Source organism: Furipterus horrens, unplaced genomic scaffold (genome assembly GCF_987537825.1).
Source record: "Furipterus horrens unplaced genomic scaffold, mFurHor1.1.pri manual_scaffold_17, whole genome shotgun sequence".
NCBI lineage: Eukaryota > Metazoa > Chordata > Mammalia > Chiroptera > Furipteridae > Furipterus > Furipterus horrens.
The window spans coordinates 92,648,090-92,668,866 of NW_028327187.1; positions in this window are offsets into that span (position 1 = coordinate 92,648,090).

Consider the following 20,777-nt stretch of genomic DNA (forward strand, 5'->3'; position numbering starts at 1 on the left):
TAAACCCAGGTCTTTATAGTCAACTAATATTTGACAAAGCGGGAAGGAACATACAATGGAGTGAAAAGAGCCTCTTCAACAAATGGTGTTGGGAGAACTGGACAGGGACATGCAAAAAAAATGAAACTAGACCACCAACTTACACCATACACCAGAATAAACTCAAGATGGATAAAAGACTTAAATGTAAGCCATGACACCATAAAAATCATAGAGGAAAAACATAAGCAGTAAAATTTCAAATATCCCATGTAGCAATATTTTCACTGATATATATCCTAGGGTAAGGTAAATAAAGGAAAGAAAAACAAATGGGACTACATCAAACTAAAGAGCTTCTGCTCAGCAAAAGAAAACATCAGCAAGATGAAAAGGAAACCAAATGTATGGGAAAACATATTTGCCAATGAGACCTCAGACAAGGTTTTCATCTCCAAAATATATAAAAAACTTATATGACTCAACACCAAGAAGGCAGACAATCCAATTAAAAAAATGGGCAATCACTTTCCAAAAGAGGATATACAGAGGGCCCATAAGCATATGAAAGAATGCTCAACATCACCAGCCATCAGAGAGACGCAAATTAAAACCACCAGTCGGAATGTCCATCATAAACAAATCAACAAACAAGTGCTGGTGAAGATGTGGAGAAAAGGGAACCCTACTGCACTGTTGGTGGGAATGCAGACTAGTGCAGCCACTGTGGAAAACAGTATGGAATTACCTCCAAAAAACTAAAAATGGAACTGCCTTTTGAACCAGTGATTCCACTGCTAGGATTATACCCGAAAAATCTTAAAACCCTAATTCAAAAAACTTATGCACCTCTATGTTCATAGCAGCCCTGTTTACAAAAGCTAAGTGCTGGAAACAGCCTAAGTGCCCATCTGTAGATGAGTGGATCAAAAAACTATGGTACATTTACACAATGGAATACTATGCAGCAGAGAGAAAGAAGGAACTCCTGCCATTTGCAACAACATGGATGGAACTAGAGAGAATTATGCTTAGTGAAATAAGCCAGGCAGAGAAAGAAAAATACCATATGATATCACCTAATACAGGAAACTAAAGAACAACATAAACAAACAAACTAAATAGGACAAGGAGCAGAATAGCAGTCAATAGGGTGGAGTGGGGAGGGAGAGAAGGGGGATAAGGAAGGGAAGGGTTTAGTCAAGGAACGTGTATGGAGGGCTCATGGACATGGACAATGGGGAGGGATATGATTGTGGGAGAAGGGGTGAGCTGGGTGGGGGAGATCAATGGGGGAAAAATGGGATAACTGTAATTGAAAAACCGAAAAATAAAAGAGGAAAAAAAAAAAAGAACTTATACGACTCAACATCAAGAAAACAGACAACCCAATTAAAAAATGGGCAAAGGACCTGAACAAACACTTCTCCGAAGAGGACATACAGAAGGTCTATAGACACATGAAACAATGCTCAACATCATTGGCCATCAGAGAGATGCAAATAAAAACCACAATGAGATACCACTTTACACCTGTCAGAATGGCCATCATCAGCAAATCAACAAACAACAAGTGCTGGTGAGGATGTGGAGAAACGGGGACCCTACTGCACTGTTGGTGGGAATGCAGGCTAGTGCAGCCACTGTGGAAAACAGTATGAAATTACCTCAAAAAACTAAAAATGGAACTGCCTTTTGAACCAGCGATACCACTGCTAGGATTATACCTGAAAACTCCTAAAACCCTAATTCAAAAGAACTTATGCACCCCTATGTTCATAGCAGCCCTGTTTACAATACCTAAATGCTGGAAACAGCCTAAGTGCCCATCTGTAGAGGAGTGGATTAAAAAAACTGTGGTACATTTACACAATGGAATACTATGTAGCAGAAAGAAAGAAGGAACTCCTGCCACTTGCAACAACATGGATGGAACTAGAGAGAATTATGCTTAGTGAAATAAACCAGGCAGAGAAAGAAAAATACCATATGATATCACCTAATACAGGAAACTAAAGAACAACATAAACAAATGAACTAAATAGAACAAGGAACAGAATAACAGTTATTGGGGGGGAGGGGGGAGGGAGAGAAGGAGGATAAGTAAGAGAAAGGTTTAGGCAAAGAATGTGTATAAATGACTCATGGACATGGACAATGGGGAGGGATATGATTGTGGGAGAGGGGGTGGGCTGGTAGGGGGAGCAATGGGGGGAAAATGGGACAACTGTAATTGAAAAACAAAATAAAAATTCTATTAAAAAAAGCATAATTGGATGGTACAAAACAGACAGGGGAAGTTAATAATAATATAGGAAAGGGTTAATCCAAAGAACTTATATGCACAACCCATGGATGTGAAATAAGGGGGGTGGGATTGCTGGAGGGAAGTGGGGTACTGGGCAGTGGGGAGCAAAGGGGAAAAATTCATACTACTGTAACAATATAATCAATAAAATATAGTTAATAAAAAGAGAGACTGTAGCAGTAACAGTTTTAAACCATCACCTAGAAGCACTGTAGGTCAACACTATTACAAGAACATTTTTGTTGCCCTTATTAGGGTTGTTCTTCCATTAGTGTTAGTAGGAGCTCCATAGAGATCAGTAGTAAAGATACCTCAATTCTGAGAAAGAGTCATTTTCTTGCCAGAATTTCAGAGGCCTCCCAAGATGTCTTAAATGTATGATCAGATAAAATATGGTTGACTCATATTCCATTCCATGTTTTAAGTTTATAAGGTCTATAAATGTGGATCTGGCCTTCTCAAAGGCAGAGGAAGCAGAAACTTCTTGTGTATCAGGGCTGATCTGGCTGAGGTTTATGGAGGGGCTCTTCCAGTCTTGCATTTAAATCCCATCCTGGCTTCCTGTAGCACAAATTGTAAAGTGTTCTGTAACCTTGTGACCAGGAGAAATGAGAGGTTCTGCTGAGACTGTAACCTCACTCTAAACAGGTTTCTGGTGAGGGCTGGTGAGTGGTGATACATCACACAGCTCTCTTCTCTAAAGGTGCCCAGTGTAATCTCTACAGTACTCCCCACTCCCGTTGGAAGACAGAAGAGATTTCAGCGAGCATCAGATTGAGGTCTCCCTTGTGTAGCACATACAGTACATTAACTGCTGAGCAATAGTCCTGGCCCACAGCCTAATTATTAACATTTGAAAGTTGGCTGCTGGGCAACTGTAAGAATAGCTTCTATGACATTTAAAAATATGGATTTTTCTCCTTACTGGACAAGCCTATTGCGTATTAGTTTCTGGATATACTGTCAGTGTGATTGAAGAAGCCATCTCCACCATGACTACCGGAACTATTGATCATAGCAAAGGTGAGGCACATTCTTCCATGGACAATAAACACTACCCACATATTAGAAAATAAATAAGAAAAAATATATAATTCATATTATTTAATGCTAATACAAATATTATATGTACTTAAGCAGTTAGGTGCTAGAGTATGTAAAAAGCAAAAGATACCAAGATCTCATCATTATAGATAGGATCCTTGTCCACAGGATATTTTATATTCTCTTTAGGTAAGACAGACAAATGTATTAGAACTGAATCTCATATATTCAATCAATAGGCCATAATGATTCATAAATATATAGAGAAAGTTAACTTAAAAGTATAACCTTTCAGCCTCTGAAAAAGCCTTCAGATTTCCAAGGATTTGCTAACAAGCATTTAAGAGAATATTTTAAGCTGGACATATCATAGAATCCTGAAGAATGTAGGTTACCTTTTAGAACAGAAATTTCTTCCACACCCTGTCCAATAAATGAACCTACACTGAATATGGGTCTGGAGAGAGACAAGGGGTGACTTATGCTAGATCCAACATTTTCCTGCAGTCACTGGCAGATTCTGAGATAAGTCACATCCTGTGTATGGTTAGTGTTTTCATGTTGCTCCTTTCTCGAGGGAAGTCAAAAACCAATGCATCCACTAATGCTCAGCAGCTCATGAGAAGAAAGCATCTGTTATAGAGATGTGCCCAGTGAGATGGTTTGGAGCCTCTCTTCTTAGCCTTAGATAACCTTTCAGTAAGGGCAGATGCTTGTATGAGCTCTGGCTCATTGATTTGTGAGTCATTTTTGTACTGTGGCTGCAAGGGGGCAATATACATGTTCGAACTTATTCACTTTGTTATTGGATGTCTTAGCCATTTCACCTAAAAAGCTAAAAGAATAAGAAGAAAGCCCTGCACAAAGTGGATGTAAAAAAGTAATGAACATAAATATTTAAAAAGCACTTTCAACTAATAATAAAAATAATAATATTTTGCATCTGTAGAATAATTTATACTTATAAATGCTTTAGAAGTCAGTTTGCATATATTATACAGGACATGTACATCTCAAAGCCAACCTACGAAGTGTACAAATACTTTATAAATGAGAAATAACCGATACCAAAAGCAAATTAGCTTAAAAATTAACTTTACAGATGACATTATTTTAAATGAATGGAAAATAATTCTTTCAGTAATTTAACATTGGCACCAATACCCCAGAAAGTTAGACAATTTGACCTCAGCTTTAAAGTTGTCTTAATTGTTAATTTCCATAAAAACCTTAACATTTCTCTAATTATAGGGTTCTACATTCATTGATCTCACTAATTCAACTGTTTTATCTGAGTGCCTCTCCTGAATTGATAAATCTAAATTGCACATTTTCTAAACTGCTAAGCTCAGGAGAAATCTTGAAGGTGGCCCAAATGGCTGTTGGAGTCTTTTGTACCCATCTAGCACCATCTACTGTAACTTTGTAATATTGAATTTATCATCCTTTTCTCAAAACTGTGCTATTCATATTCTTTTACTTTGTCCCGGCATTACTTAGCCCACCAAAGTTGTGTATTCATGGTTAAACTAAAAACGAAGCAATTTTTGTAGCAAAACATTTAAAAAGGAATTTAAACTTCGTGATATTGTTCAACTATATCATCAAGGGATAGGTTTCTCAGGTTCCCTGGCTTATCTTGAAGTCTGTTGTTGCATTAAGCTATATTTGTGCCAGAAACCTTTCTAAAAGAGATCAGCAGTGACATATGAAAAACCTGTGAAGCCCTTGCAAGTGCTTTGTTCTGGAAGAATGTGTGTTCACATGATTCACAAAACTTATTGTTTTATCATTTATCTGCTTCCCTGGGAATAACAGGACATAAAGAGAATGAAATCAATATTCTTTTCTACTTGCCTAGCACAAATGGATCCTTACTTGGGAGAAGAGGGTCAATAGTGCTTCTGAGGGTTTTACGTAATGTTCAAAAATACTTCTGCACCAGGTGGGGAGAGTTCGGAGGATAGAATGATGGGGGCAACATAGAGTTAGCTGTAGTTATTACCAAGGTTCTGAATTCTGTTTCTGGCTGTAAATTTGCAGGTGATTATGACATTATTCAAACTAACCAAATTAGCAGAATGAAAAATTAATTGAAGTAGGCCGTGAATGGACAAATGATAGAGTCCATCATGGACCAAGGGTTATAATAAATCCAATTCTTTGTTCCTACAATAATGGTAAAAGAAAAAAGGAAAGAAATATTTCTATTTAGTTTGAGTATTAGAAACCAAAGACTTTGTCTAGTGAATTTTTGACAAGTCAGACACACCCTGAGTCAGACCCTTAAGACTAGTTAGGAGCTGCCTAGTTTCCTGATCTTCAAAGAAGTTTCCTTGCCACTAGTCTCTCTGCAGGCTATTCCATCTTCATGCGTTGTTACAATGCTGCAAACATTAGGAGATGGTATACTTGTATGCATCAGGAGACAGATACAAGAAGGTTCCTAGCAGCACTATTCATGATAACCCCTAACTAGAAACAATCCAAATATCCGTCAACAATAAGATGGGTAAATCTGGTAAATGCACACAAGTCATACTCTCTAGAACAATATAAGTAAATGAACTGCAGCTACCACAGCAACATGGATGAAGATCACGAATGCAACTCTAAGTGTAAGAAGCCAGACACACGAAAGAATATATACTACATTATTGCATTTATATAATGTTCACAATACAAGCAACATTAAACTAGGCTCTAGGCTTAAGGAGTGCATGCTGAGGTGGTAAAACTCTAAAGAATAGCAATGCTGTCATTATAATGACAAAATTAGATTAGTGGTTCCTTTTGAGGGGCTGATGTAGTAACTAAGAAGACATATGAGGAGCAGGCCTCTAGGGCACTGACAATGGTCTATTTCCTGACCTGGGTGGTAGGTCCATAGGTATTTGCTTTACAATAATTCCTTTAGCTATGCTCTTATGATTTATACACCTCTCTGAATTTCTATTATATTTCACAATCACAAAAAGAGTTTAAAAGCAATTCATGGAAACCCTGCTATATGTCTCCACTGCCCACCTAATACCCCATTCTATTATTTCGTCGTCGTCGGCAGCCGTCTGTCTCGAGAGACGATGGTGTAGCTTCTTAAGAGTCTATCTGCACCGCCGAGAATGGCTGTGCAGTCCGACTCGGGAGTGACACGGTATCTGTCTCCTCCCGTGCTGAATCGACATCTTGCGATGACGCTGGAGTGTCCTCTCCAGTGAAGCTGAAGCTACAGAGCCTGAGAAGGGTGATATGGAGGGTCTGCTGTTGCTCATGCAGCAGACCCCCCCTCTCTTCGCAGCTGAAGGGTCCAAGGGAAAGACGGAGTCAATACAGCTTGACTTCAGGTGCGCCGCAGGAGTTGCCGGTGTTGACTACAACGTCAAACCGCCTTAGGGACTCCGGCTCCGGATTTTCTGTCGGGGTTTACTCCCTTAGCCTTTCCCTGAAGAGGTATGCCGCAAGGCAGCAGAGGTTTTTTGGAATCAGAGTTTTCCTTCTCTGAGAAGGAAAACTCTATTATTTAGAGCTCCCAATATCTGCTCCCAGCTCCTGGTCTTGCCAGGTTCCCTCTTCTACCCATCATGTATGCCATGCTCCAATCAGAGATTATACTCTTTGGTGCCTTTATGTTTTTTGTATTCCTTTTTAATTTTTATTGTTATTTTATTACAGTTTTCCCAATTTTTTCGCCTTTGCCCTCCTCTGCCCAGCCTGCCCCTACTCTCACAGTCAATTCCCACACTGTTGTCCATGTCTGTGGGTCATTCATACATGTTCTGCATCTAGTCCCTTCCCCTTCTTCCCACCATTATACCCCCTCCCCTCTCATCACTTTCAGTCTGTTCCATGTTTCCATGCCTGTGGTTAGATTATGTTCATTAGTTTATTTTCTTCATTTGATTCCTCTTATAGATGAGATCATAAGGTATTTGTCTTTCACTAACTGGCTTATTTCACTTAGCATAATATTCTCCACTTTTATTCTTGCTTCACAAAAAATAGGAATTCCTCTTTTCTTCTGTGCAGTATTCCACTGCATAAATGTACCAGTTTTTAAAAATAATTTTTAATGTTATTCTATTACAGCTACCTCAATTTTCCCCCTTTTGCCCTCCTCCACCCATCCCACCCCTGTTCCCACAGTCATTCCCCACAGTGTTTTCCATGTCCGTGAGTCATTCACACATGTGCTTTGTATAGTCCCTTCCCCTTCTTTCCATCATTATCCCCCCTCCCCTCTGGTAACTTTCAGTCTGGTCCATGTTTCCTTGCCTGTAGTTCTATTTTGTTCATTAGTTCATTTTGTTCATTAGATTCCTGTTATAGGTGAGATCATATGGTACCTGTCTCTCCCTGACTGCTTTATTTCATTTAGCATAATCTAAATGCCCATGCCCTTCTTTCAACCTCATTCTCACTCATTGAATTCATACCCATCTTTTAAGACATAACCAGACTCAGACATCCTCCATGAAGTTATCCCTGAACTCCTTGGTCAAAATAATATTGTCTGCCTCTGAATTCTCATTTCCATTTGATCCTATCTTATAGCAACTACTATATTTTCCTTGGTCTGGTAATGTGTGTGTGTGTGTGTGTGTGTGTGTGTCCTCTTTGTCCATAAGAAAACAGTTTTGAGCACTGCAGGTAATCAATAAATGTAAAATAAATTTAGTCTTCAATAGATGAATTAAAATGATGATCCATTTGGCTGTTTGAGACCAAAAATACCTTTGCAGAGGCTCATTCACAGGAAAAGGGTCATTGTTTGTTATCAGTACACTGAAGAATAACTCAACATAGGGAGTAGAGCTTATTGGCTAGTATGAGAGTTGGGTTGTACCATTCTAAGAATTGACCTGCAGCCACCAACTGGATTATATGGGTTACTCTATGCTGCTGATCCCTGGGTTGTGAGCTAAAACAGTTTTGTGAAATGTATGTGAAAGGCTCAAAAGCTACTGGTTAATTTATAATGCATATATGAAGACACTGTCTGCACGTAAGTGAGAATTTATGGAGATCACACATAGAACCTCCACTTACTGACCATGCATATGAGTGTGAGGTGGGGGGGTGTCATATGTAATTGCTTTATAAATCCACCACTTATAAATGTGTATGTTATTTGGTAGAATTCAGACCACCTCACTTTTCCTCCCCTCCAGAAAGCCTGCATATCACTCTGAGGAGAGAATGAAACTAGGCATTAGAAAAGACTATTGAGGCTATTTACAAAGAGATTGGTGCCATCATTGGTTAGCTGTTCGTATGGTAAGGGTATTCATAAGTTATCCATTCCTGAGTAAATAAATAACTATAGTGTGAGTGTTTATGTTTGTGTGTGTGTGTGTGTTATGGCTTATATTTGGAACCTCTTCATTAGAAATTGAGTGCTTTGAAGACACACTCAAAATGGAGGCATAGGCAGACATGGCTCACCTCTTCGTACAACCACATCAAAATTACGACAAAAATATAGAACAACATTAAGCCAGAACTGTCAGAAATTGGGCTGAATAGAAATCTGACAACTACAGAATTAAAGAAACCACATCCATTGAGAAGGTAAGAGGGGTGCAGATGTGGAACAGGTTGGTCTCTCAACCACATGTGGTGGATAAAAATTTTGGAGGAATATCTTAGGAGCGAGGAGTCCCAGCCCCACAACAAGCTCCCTATCTCAGGGTGTAAGTACCAGGAAGATAAGTCCCCATAACTTCAGGCTGCAAAAACCAGTGGGGATTGAGTCGGTGGAAGAAACTACTGGAGCCCCAAGCAGTTTCTCTTAAAGAACCCACACACAGACTCATCTACTCATACTCAATCCCTCTGAAGTCCAGCACAGGAGAAGCAACTTGAAAGGCACCAGAGGTATACAGGGAGAAACTAAAGTGTCTGGCATCAAGGCCAGCAGAGGCCATTGTATCTTTTCTAAACCCTCCCCCTACAGAGCCAGCAATCCAATGCCATGTCTGAGATTCCATCAACCTGGCTAACACTGTTTAACCTGCCTTAGAGGTCCTCAGAGGCTCCGCCCCACTCAACTTACAGGCCCACCCAAGCTTCTTTTCCATATGAATGGCTGGTATTGGCTCATGCTTCACAATTTCCTCAATCCTACCAAATAAGCAACAGCTGGCGTCAGTGAGCTCCAGACTGCACTACCAACAGACAGCTTAGATTCACAGCTTGGCTTCCCCTGGGACTCTCCAAGCCCAGGACAAGTAACAGCTATCTCAGATTGCTTTATAGCTCAGTCAGGGTGGCCCTGGGCAAAAATAAGTGGGAGCTGACCTTGACCTACATCATCCAGGAAACCCCAGGGCCAGTGCACCCAGCGGACAGCTATAGATCACTTCATAGCATACCACCCTGCTCCTGCACAGCTGATCCTCCACGGAAGGTGGAGGTTGGTGGTCAGTGGTCACAGCCAGTCCTTGCAGCTGACTGGCCTGGGTAAATCCCTCCCGTTGATCTGCCAACAGCAACCAAGGCTCCACTACAAGACGAGAGTGTACTCAGCCCAAACAAAGGGTACACCTCGAGTACCCAGCTAGGTGATAGGGGAGGCTGTGCCACTGGACCCTGTAGGACACACTACCAAGACATGAACTCAAAGCAGCTCTACCTAATACATAAAAACAAACACAGGGAGGCTGCCAAATAGAGGAGACAAATAAATATGGCCCAAATAAAAGAACAGAACAAAACCCCAGAAAAAGAACTAAACAAAACTGAGATAGCCAACCTATCAGATGCAAAGTTCAAAACACTGGTGATCAGGATGCTCAGAGAAATGATTGAGTAGTTCTCAAAATAAAGGAAGAGGTAAATGTTATACAAAGTAAAATAAAGATAAATATACAGGGAACCAACAGTGAAGGGAAGGAAGCTGGGATTCAAATCAATGATTTGGAACAAAAGGAGGAAATAAACATTCACCCGGAACAGAAAGAAGAAACAAGAATTTTTAAAAATGAAGAGAGGATTAGGAACCTCTGGGTCAACTTTAAATGTACCAATATCTAAGTCATAAGGATGTCAGAAGGAGAAGAGAAGGAGTGAGAAATAGAAAACTTATTTGAAAAAAAAATGAAAGAAAACTTCCCAAATTTGGTGAAGGGAATAGACACACAAGTCCAGGAAGCACAGAGAGTCCCAAACAAGTTGGATCCAAAGAGGACCACACCAAGACACATATAATTAAAATGCCAAAGGTTAAAGATAAGGAGAGAATCTTACAAGCAGCAAGAGAAAAGAAGAGAGTTACCTACAAAGGAGTTCCCATAAGATTGTCAGCTGATTTCTCAGAAGAAACTTTGCAGACAAGAAGGAGCTGGCAAGAAGTATTCAAAATAATGAAAAACAAGGACCTACAACCTAGATTGATCTATCCAGTAAAGCTATCATTTAGAATGTAAGGACAAATAAAATGCTTCCCAGACAAGGTAAAGCTAAAGGAGTTCTTCATTACCAAGCCATTATTACATGAAATGTTGAAGCGACTTACTTAAGAAAAAGAAGACCAAAACTATAAACATTAAAATGACAACAAACTCAAAAGTATCAACAACTGATACTAAACAATAAAACAAAAACATATGCAAACTAAACAACCAGGACAGGAACAGAATCAAAGGTATGGGGATCATTTGGAGGGTTATCAGCTGGGAAGAGGAAAGGAAATGGGGAGAAAGGAGGATATGGTGCAGGGATTAAGAAACATAATAGGTAGGAAGAAAATAAATAGGGGGATGTTAAGAATAGTATAGGAAACAGTGAAGTCAAATAATTTGCATGCATGATCCACGGACATGAACTAAGGAAGGAGAGAAAGGGGGTTCTGGGCAGAAGGAGTCAAAGAGAAAAAATTGAGACAACTCTAACAGCATAATTAATAAAATATTCTTAAAAATTGAATGTTTTTATTTTGGTTAAATCCACAGAATCGTGTAAAAATAATTGAAGTGCTGCCAAACTTTGAAGGTGGGCCTATAGCAATACAAATGTCAGCTTAAGTAGAACTTAAAATTGAACAGAAAACAACAAACAAATTTATGGACCATTTAAAGAAGATTCTAGATAACTTGTTTGGATGACTTCAAAAAGCACAGAAAGTATTTTTGGTTGAAGAATCCTGTTAATCTGTTGACCTCTAATCAGGACTGATTGTTCATATTTGAGTGGGATAGTGAGGAGGGTTGACATTAGTGGTTATTGGGCATGGCCATTAGTAGAGTTATAGTATCACAAATAAGTTAGTTTTGCATGTGGGATCTAAAATGCACTATATACATATGAAGTATGAGATGCAAAATGTAGTTAATGGCTAACAAATGTTTGAAATTCAAAGCTATTCCAGGGAAGGAGGAATGAAATGAGTCCATGCTATATTCATTAGGCAAATGGGCTCAAACATTTGATGTGTTTCCCAAACATTCTGTGAATTGCTGACTTTAACGTATTGCAATTTTGTTGTTTAAGTATTATCGAGAAAATTCAGTAGAAGTCATCAAAATGATATATTACACAATTATCTGTGAAAAAGTACTTTTAACTTAGAAATAGGAGAATACTCTGTGCTTTTCCTCAGGTCCTAGATGAAATATAATTCAGGAAATGGAAGTCATGTGATTAGAAAATATCATTAACTTTCTTTGTTATTATGTCATTTTTTATGGTTTGGATAGTTTCTTTACAAGCCCCTTATGAAAACTCTAAATCCAAGTAGTTATCTCTGTTTTGGAAAAATTAGGAACTGTCTGTTAATTTTTTCTAGCTGTCTATAAGGAAACATAGCAAAAAATAGGTGGCTGTTTGGTTTTACCTTGAATTTGCTAGTTTAAAAGTATTACAGCTGCATTTTTCATTAAGGTTCTCTGAAGAAATGTGGAATTTTGATTTTAAATTTCAAGGCTGTTCTTTTTCTTTCTTTAACCATTGTCATTGGTGGTTTATAAGTGTTTTTCAGTTGTGGATGCTGGAAAAAATGAAATAAACCATAATAAAAATAATTTTGTCCAGGTGGTACATAAATCAGTTGAGAAAATACAGTTCTTTGTGGCAAATAAAAAACATATGTATTACCTAGTGTACCAAAATGTTATTATTCATCAAATGAATGTTATAGATGTGTTAGGATTTAGAGACACGCGGAAGAAGAATATTAGGGTAGAATATAGCAGTTTCACATATTTTTGCCTAATGCGGAGTAATTGGAAACAAATACACGAGGAATTGTACATAAATTAGGCAGAGATAAAGTTCATTTCAGAGGTATACGGGAATTGACCCCATTAGGAAGATTATCTGCTCTTTCATTTTAACTTATAACTTGTTGAATACTGCTGAATTCTTATCAAACTCCAATTAGAGAATTAAAAAGTAGAAGCTAAAGTGACTATAGTATGAGCTAGAAAAAATACCTGATTTCTAGTGTAATCTGGAAGCAACAGGAATGTCTACTTATATGTATGTGCATGTGTGTGTGTATTCAGCGTACATGTGTATAAAATATGTCTCGTTTAAAAATTTGGCCAATTACCAGGGTATGTAAATTCTTTTTCCAACCCAAAATGAGACATTTCTATCTGTGTCCTTTCTGCTGTATTTATACAGATTATGCTTTATTATTTTATTTTTCCTTATTAATGTGTTATTTTATAATTTTCTGATTGTTTTATGTGTATTGCTTCCCAATTCAATTTCAACTGAGAAATGGTTTGAAACCTTTGTAACCCTCCTTCCGATATTCCCATAGCATGTCTAATACATAAGACATCTAGGTACTTAAAAGTGCTTTCAAACAAATGAATGAATTTATTCTTTATTATTTACCATTGAGTTATCATAGGAGAGTAGACTAGGGTTCAATTCATTGTGTTTATCTTATATTTTTACGTTAATTTTGCATCAAAGCAAGGTGTTTAAGGCTTCACTGAAAGTATGTAAAAATATAATTTTGTTCCTATTTTATGATACTTACTAAGCAGAAAGAAAATACTGCAATATTAATTTTTAAAACACTTTCAGGCATTATTTTTGTACTCAAAATATTTCTCGATTTAACTAATATTGTATGAGGGAGGACCCCCAAAACAGAATTTATTTATAAAAATTGTGTATTTATTCTTACATGTTTAAACTTCAGTCACCTTCAAAGTACTCTCCATTTAATGCAATACACCTATGGAGACGTTTTTCCCACTGCTCAAAACAGTTTTTGAACTCACTGATGTGGATGCTTTTTGTGCTTCTGCCATTTTTCATTTTACCTCCTGTGCATTGGCAAAAGGTTTCCCTTTTTTTTTCATCCAAGGAAACTAAAAAAAGTCACTAAGGGCAAGATCGGGTGAATATGAAGGGTGGAGCACGGAGGTCGTGCCATTTTTGGTCAAAAACTTCTGAACACTCATTGTGGTGTGGGCAGGTGCATTGCCATGGTGGAAAAAAAAACAGTCACCTGTTTACTACAGCTTGGGACATTTCTTCAGTTTCTTCCACAATCATGATGCAACCTTCTCAAAACTTCCATATAAAAACTTTGGTTGATTGTTTGACCCAGAGGAATGAATCCTGAGTGCACAATCCCTCTCACATCAAAGAAACAGATGATCACTGTTTTCATTTTTGACTTCACTTGTGCTTTTTTGGGTCATGGGGAAGTGGCAGTTCTCCACTGGCTAGATTGCTCTTCCACTTCAGGGTTGTATCTGTAGCACCAAGACTAACCTCTGGTTATGACTTTGTGAAAAAAAATTAGGGTCAGTCTCCAACTGCTCCTTCAAGGCATGGCACATAGCCAAGTGATTGTCTCTTTGTTCAGGCATGAGCAAACAAGTCATGAATTTTGCTGAAACACTTTTCATACCCAAATCTTCACATAAAACTCACTGACAGGAACTCCACAAGTCCATCAACAGTCCGACGGTGGTATTCCAAGATGGCTTGACAAATTCTTACTACATTTTCTTCAATCCAGCTGGTCAAAGGACACCAGGAAGAAGGTTGATCATCAATCGACATTTCACTTTGCTTAAAATGAGAAAACCATTCATAAACTTGTGTTTTACTCAGAGCAGCTTCTTTGTAAGCTGTCTGTAGCATAACAATAATTTATGCCACATTTTTCCCCAACAGGAAACAAATTTTTACTGCTACACATTGTTTGTGTAAATCATCCATCATGAAATGGGCAAACACATTGAAAGAGTTTTTTAAAAAATTCACTGAAGCCAAACACAGCCTCTCACAATAACACCAGCTGGTACACTGAAACAGATGGGATTCTAGAACACCCACCTAGTGGATGAAGCCTATACTACAAAGAGGCCTGCCCTCCAGAAGATAATAATGGTTTGGGGGGTTATCCCAATGTGTAGCATCTGATAGCAACTTGTTATAAATGAGAACTTTTTAGCTACTTTTCTTTTAATCCAAAATCTATAAATTGTTTGTAAGTGAATATAATATCAGTTAAAAATAAAACTACCATCATTTACTTTTTTAATGAACTTGATGTATTTATCACTTACAATAGAGACACGACCTGTCATTTGTTTATTCAATTCACATTTGTTATGAACAAATCATTTTTTCTTTGATAATAAATTCAGTCTCTTTAAATTTCTTCCTATTCTTTCTCCCTTTTTTCTAGACCTGCAAATAATAAATGGAGCAGAGGTAATATAAATAAATTCTCAGAAGGTTATGAACATTTTGAAAAGTAATATGAATTTAAAAAGATCTGTTTGATGATGACCTAAAACAAAATCAGAATATTCTTTCTCATGTAACAGTATTTTACATTAAGACACCTGTTTATTTATCTCAGCACACAGGTCAGACTGTGATGTAATCCTGTAATTTAATGCAATCTATTGATACAACTTAAAACTGTCACATGCACAAAATCCTATATTACAGCTCTTGACATGAACTTGTCATGATGTGAAGGTTCAGATTTAAGGAGCAAGTGTAGCACCTGTGATTGTACCTGAGAGTGAACATGTCACGTGGTCAAATATCAATTGGGACTTGCTTGAAATAAATAATCTCACTTGACTTGTCATGCAAACTTTAAGAAATACAGTATTTTAAAAGTGAAACCAATTGTTGATTAAAATATGTTAGCAGGAGTTCTGATTCTGAACCTAATTTAGTGCTTAGAATGTGGCCAAACATGCTGAATTAATGAGTTAATGTTTGGATGAAGCATGAATCAATTTTTAAATAATTAAGACTGACCTATTGCCCTTCATAATTCTCAGCCCTCATTTACAAATACATGTAGAGTATAATATCAATTTTGGAAGTGCTTTAGAAGTCTTAGTTTGCAGTGTGTATTTTGTGGAATGTGTGGGGAGGGTAATTATGACAGGGCACCTTGTCCACTTCAGTTACTTTTGGGACCGGAAAAGGAGTGACAAGTGCTTCAAGAAACTTAGGAAATCAAAGAGCTGATTCAAGGAACTTGGGAAATCAAAGAGCTTGGTGGTTCAGGGCACTCAAGTTTTATGACATTTTCAACATCCTGTAGTTAACATAAGAAATGTCACAATGTTTCATATCAGTGGTCCAACAGTCTTGTGTTCTGTACCCAAAGGTGATACCACTCCTTTGTAAGAATGTGGCAATTTGCATCCATGACAACATCCTCAGAGGTTAGGGATGTAACTTGAACCTGCATAATTTCCCCTTAGTGTACTTTTAAGTTTCTGTTATCCATGAAATAATCCAAGTTCCCCTTGATCACATTTACCTTCTCATCCTGCCCAGCTTTGTGGGTATAATAAGTTCCATGTGTTTACTAGTCACTGAGTAAACAAATTCTTCATGTTTGTTCTAAAATTATGCTTCATAAGTTTTAGAGTACACTATACTGTATAGTCTATATATTCATCAATAAGTTCATGTTCATGCTGCCTACATCTTGGTCTCTTACATATTGGTCCTATCCTCTCTATTTTAGGGCAGAATTATTGTACAAAAACATTAAGATGTTCTAAAACAGTTTTTTGCAACTAAGCCCAAATAATATACACTCATGTTTCTAAAGTTCTGAAAAATTATTTCAGAATAACAGTTTTTCAGTGTTAGATTTTGGAAATTCTCAACTCTCTTACCATAGATTGGTTCTGTAACAAAGAAAAAAGATTTGATATGCAAACATTCCTAGCCAGAGCACATACAGACTTTCATAATTCACTCAGATATACCAGTCTAACCCTCAATATGTGATAAAAATTGATTATCCATTTAAAGTTGTTTCATGGTGCATGCATGTGTTTCCACTGGTGTTTTAAGTGGCTTTACACAGAGTGAAATAGCATTACTTAAACAGTAAAGTATAAACATAATACGGCTCGTTTATTAAGGTCCCAATGCTGCAGCTGGAAGGCATCCCAGGCAGTCCTGATGCATAGAAAATGTTAATGCTCTTGGCTTCCTCGCTGTGAAACAATTGAGACACCTCAGTGTGGACTATGACCCTTCTTCCTCTTTTACAATAGATGAGACATTGTGCTTTTTGCTTTTTTCTTTTTTTTAAGTCAAGCCATTTTTTGTCAGTTATGCATTGTTCACATAGATAATGTGTCACAGCTAAAATTTCAGGTGTATTGAAATCCATTTAATTCAGAAGGTTGGAGTTGTCATCTTTGTTGATGGTTGTTGTCAAAGAAAGGAGTATGGTCAGCAAGATCATGAAAAAAATGTAAATAAAACTATTGAGTTTTTGCAAAAAATCCTAATGAGATTTCCCAAATACACTCTCTTCTGACCTTGGCTATATCCATGATGCTTGTAGCAGACACTGTTAGTGCCCCATCCATATCCTCTGGAGATTCACCATGGCTGTGCAAGCCAATCAGATGGCTTTCACATCTATAATTCTTTGCCTTTGGGCTTTCTCCAGTTGTCAGAGCCCCCTTGGTTCACCTGTAAGTCCAGCTGACAGTGCCAGGGAGTCAATGACAGGAGCCAATAAATACCCTACTTTATCTGTATGGTGGATGAAATATTTCTAAGATGTGATCTTTACTGTCCCCTTAAGTTCTTAGTGGGATTGAGCTGTGATTTCCCAAAGTGGTGACCTGCTCAGTAGCACATGGCTTATTGGACTTCTCCCCTTCCTCACTAATGCCATTGCTGGCTCTATAACTTTACAGGTTTAAGAATAATTTGGAGATGTTTGAACAAAATCACTTTAGAACCTAACGAATGAAAACACATTTTCTGAGGAAAAAACTAGAAGAAACTATATTTACTTAATCTGGAGAAGATACTGCTAATGAGAGATAAGAATTAATTGTTATTGGGCTCAGTCTCAAAGAATCAGCAAGCTTGTTTTAAGCATATTTTTATTTATTTATTTATTTTGCCTTTTTTATTGTTGTTCTTTTTTTTTCTTTTATTTTTTGGTTTTTTAATTACAGTTGTTCCATTTTTCCCCCATTGCGCCCCCCCCACCCAGCCCACCCCTTCTCCCACAATTATATCCCTCCCCGTTGTCCATGTCCATGAGTCATTTATACACGTTTCTTGACTAAACCCTTCCCTTACTTATCCCCCTTCTCTCCCTCCCCCCTCCCCACTATTGATTGCTATTCTACTCTTTGTCCTATTTATTTCACTAAGTATAATTCTCTCTAGTTCCATCCATGTTGTCGCAAATGGCAGGAGTTCCTTCTTTCTCTCTGCTACATAGTATTCCATTGTGTAAATGTACCAGTTTTTTGATCCACTCATCTACAGATGGGCACTTAGGCTGTTTCCAGCACTTAGCTATTGTAAACAGGGCTGCAATAAACATAGGGGTGCATAGGTTTTATTGAATTAGGGTTTTAGGATTTTTCGGGTATAATCCTAACAGTGGAATCGTTGGTTCAAATGGCAGTTCCATTTTTAGTTTTTTGAGGTAATTCCATACTGTTCTCCATAGTGGCTGCACCAGTCTGCATTCCCACCAACAGTGCAGTAGGGTTCCCGTTTCTCCACATCCTCGCCAGCATTTGCTGTTTGTCGATTTGTTGATGATGGCCATTCTGACAGGTGTAAGGTGGTATCTCATTGTGGTTTTTATTTGCATCTCTCTGATGGCCAATGATGTTGAGCATTTTTTCATGTGTCTATGGACCTTCTGTACGTCCTCTTTGGAGAAGTGTTTGTTCAGGTCCTTTGCCCATTTTTTAATTGGGTTGTTTGTTTTGTTGATGTTGAGTCGTATAAACTCTTTATATATTTTGGAGATCAGTGCCCTGTCTGTGATATCATTGGCAAATATGTTTTCCTATATGGTTGGTTTCCTTTTCATCTTGCTGATGTTTTCTTTTGCTGAGCAGAAACTCTTTAGTTTGATGTAGTCCCAATTGTTTATTTTTTCCTTTATTTCTCTTGCCTTAGGAGATGTATCCGTGAAGATATTGTTACGTGTGATATCTGAAATTTTCCTGCCTATGTTTTCCTCTAGGACTTTTATGGTGTCATGGCTTACATTTAAGTCTTTGATCCATCTTGAGTTTATTCTTGTGTGTGGTGTAAGTTGGTGGTCTAGTTTCAATTTTTTGCACGTCCCTGTCCAGTTCTCCCAGCACCATTTGTTAAAGAGGCTCTTCTCACTCCATTTTATGTTCCTTCCTCCTTTATCAAATATTAGTTGACCATAGAGGCCTGGGTTTATTTCTGGGCTCTCTGTTCTGTTCCACTAATCTATACGTCTGTTCTTATGCCAGTACCAGACTGTTTTGATCACAGTGGCTTTGTAGTATTGTTTGATGTCTGGTATCGTGATTCCTCCTTCTGTGTTCTTGTTTCAAGATTGCTTTTGCTATTCGGGGTCTTCTTTTATTCTCGTTCTTAGTGGTTGTCCTAATTTTTCCCCATTGCTCTCCTTTGCCCTGCCCACCACCACCATCATCTACTGCTCCCACAATCAACAGAGATTCATACATTGAATTCAGTCCATGCCTTTGCATTTCTAATATGGGCTAGGTGCTTTGCTAGGCCCATGGGCTTCAAACACTTTTGAACCTGGCTTTTAATAAACTCACTGTCTAGTATTCAAAATGAACATCTAGTTTTTTTTGGAATATGAACTGATAAAATGTTACATTCCTGTAATGAACAGAGTGTGATATAGCTACAGACAAGAGAGCAGTTAATTAAGATTATATATGTAAGAAAATGCATGTATAATTGCTTTGTAGCTATAACACATTACATAAATGTTATTATTATTGAAAACAGCTGTGCTTGGGGAAGAATGAGAAAGGTGGTAAAGGAAGACTTAAGAGAGAAAGTGACTTTTGTCCTGGGGCTTGAAGACAAGAAAGGCATCCAACAGGCAAGGTAAGGAGCAAATGGAATACAGGCAGTAAGCCTAGTGAGGACAAAGCTGGGAAGCTCCTGTTGGGGCCTCCTGCTGACTGTCAATCAAATTCTGCATGTTCCAAACATTTTCCATTCTCCTCAAGGACACCAACCACTACCAGTCTCCATTTACCTTTCTTCAACACCATAGACATTCATGTAAACTTGCTGATTTTTCTTTCTCCCTACTTCAACATTTATGTATCTTTTCCCACCTTCTCCTCACCAATCTCAGAGATGACACACTGAGAAACCAAAAATTCAGCACACCTGTTTATATCTTTGAGACAAATCCTCTGTCTTAGACCAGCCCCTTTCTCTGTTTTCATGGTCTCATCTACCCCTGGTCTTAGTGATTTTGAGCATTCCCCAGACCCTTCTCTGTCATCTTAAGTCTTTCCTACTCCACTGATTTTTATTAGTGAATTACATATTCAAGTTTCCCCTACCTTTAAAAACAACCCCCCCAAATACCCTTCCCTTTACCTTCCTTTCCCTATGAAATGCTATCCCATCTCCCTTCGTTTCCTAACCAGTCTTCTAGAAAACTTAATGCATACCTGCTGCCTCTGTAATTTCTTGTAACTTAATTCTGCTTTCTCATAAGCAATCTTTCCCTCATACACCAGGCTTCACATGCTTCAAGGGTTTATCAGGCATCCTCTGTGGGTTTTGCGGCCCCCATACCAATTGGCATTGCATGCATCTCTCTGCCTTTTGCTGGTCTTTCTCCCTCAACTTGAAAGGGCAAAGTCATGTCTTCATTCACTAAACATCCATGGTCAACTTTATCCAGCTTCCCTCCTGGGTGCCAGCTCAATGTATATGCAAATAAAACCTGTTTTTCCTTAAGGTGCTCACCACAGACACTGACACTCATATCAATGTTTTGAAATGAAAGCATGTGCCAAGGACTCCTGAAACATTGAATAGACAATCTTAAAATGAGTTTAGGGGTCGAAGAAGCTTTGGGGTGACCTCAAGGGGAATTGTAACTTGAATGACAGTACAGATCAGACAGTCATGTTATTAACAGCAGTTGAGAAGGTAGAAGAGGAATCTAGTTTGTGGATGA